The sequence below is a fragment of the Vanellus vanellus genome (assembly GCF_965231255.1).
Source record: "Vanellus vanellus genome assembly, contig: HAP1_SCAFFOLD_35, whole genome shotgun sequence".
NCBI classification, from domain to species: Eukaryota; Metazoa; Chordata; class Aves; order Charadriiformes; family Charadriidae; genus Vanellus; species Vanellus vanellus.
The window spans coordinates 468,538-470,135 of record NW_028128889.1 but is presented as its reverse complement, the minus strand read 5'-3'; the positions used below and the strand labels follow the sequence as shown (position 1 = coordinate 470,135).

General features: G+C 50.4%; 1 pseudogene across 1 annotated transcript; it reads left to right on the top strand.

Moving 5' to 3' along the window:
• Positions 1–308: 308 nt before the first annotated feature.
• Positions 309–1,264, top strand: LOC309683860 (olfactory receptor 14A16-like; annotated as a pseudogene). The gene has a single exon. The product of its transcript is annotated as an olfactory receptor 14A16-like (transcript).
• Positions 1,265–1,598: the final 334 nt, after the last annotated feature.

The following is a 1,598-nucleotide window of genomic DNA, read 5'->3' as shown; positions in this document are numbered from 1 at the left end:
ATTTCCCTGGTAATCTTATGATTATGAGTGGCTAAAATCTGCCCTACATTGTGAGTAGGAAATCTAAATCCCCACCTTGCTGCACTGCAGAGTAGGACCAAGTACTCTGGAGTGCACAGTGGAGCCTGAGCTCCTCGTGGCGCACTCAAAGAGCAACCAGAGGAGCTCCAGAAATGGAACTGAACAAAGGTGCTACTAAGGAATAAGGCAACTGGAGCGTTTCTATGAGAAATAATGAGTTATATTGCAAAATGTTTGTCCTAACCTGGCAATAACTTCTCTTCCTTGGGCAGCTCCCTGTGAAGCTCATGTCCAACAGCAGTTCCACCACTGAGTTCCTCCTGCTGGCATTCGCAGACACACGGGAGCTGCAGCTCTTGCACTTCTGGCTCTTCCTGGGCATCTACCTGGCTGCCCTCCTGGGCAATGGCCTCATCATCACTGCCATCGCCTGCGACCACCGCCTCCGCACCCCCATGTACTTCTTCCTCCTCAACCTCTCCCTCCTCGACGTGGGCTGCATCTCCACCACTGTCCCCAAACCATGGCCAATTCCCTCTGGGACACCAGGGCCATCTCCTACTTGGGATGTGCTGCTCAAGTTTTTCTCTTTTTCTTTCTGATGTCAGCAGAGTATTTTCTTCTCACCATCATGGCCTACGACCGCTACGTGGCCATCTGCAAACCCCTGCACTACAGGACTCTGATGGGCAGCAGAGCTTGTGTCTACATGGCAGCAGCTGCCTGGGGCAGTGGCTTTCTCTATTCTCTAATGCACACAGCTAATACTTTTTCACTACCACTTTGCCAAGGCAATGCTGTGGACCAGTTCTTCTGTGAAATCCCCCAGATCCTCAAGCTTTCCTGCTCAGACTCAAAACTCAGGGAAGCTGTGCTTCTATTGGTTAGTGCTTTTCTTTTTTTTGGATGTTTTGTTTTCATTGTGGTGTCCTATGTGCAGATCTTCAGGGCCGTGCTGAGGATGCCCTCGGAGCAGGGACAGCACAAAGCCTTTTCTACGTGTCTCCCTCACCTGACTGTGGTCTCCCTGTTTATCAGCACTGGTGTATTTGCGTACCTGAAGTCCCCCTCCATCTCCTCCCCATCCCTGGATCTGGTGCTGGCAGTTCTGTACTCGGTGGTGCCTCCAGCAGTGAACCCCCTCATCTACAGCATGAGGAACCGGGAGCTCAAGGATGCCCTGAGGAAGTGGATTAGACATTTTTTCAGCAGCCATGAGCTGCGTACCTTCCTCTGCAAATGATTCCCAGTGTGTGTTGTGATGGGCCAAGCCTTCCATTCCTTCCCTCTTTTTTCCTTCTTTTTGTCTTTTTTCCCCTTGTGATGATCTTTTCTGAAAAGAAATTCTTTTACTCATCCTGTCGTGTTAAGTATCCACCTGTCTTGAGTGGTCCAGAGACTTTGGGCAAAATAAGAGTCAGGCTCTCTTTGTATTTAAAGAAAAAAAATGAGGCAGCTGCAACTTCTTTTGATGAGACCCACCATCAGCAGAGCATGCATGAGTGGGAAATGAAGAGACCTTTCTGGCTGCAGCAGCCTGGGGCAGGCCGCTCTGTCACCGGTGCAGCAGGAGCTGC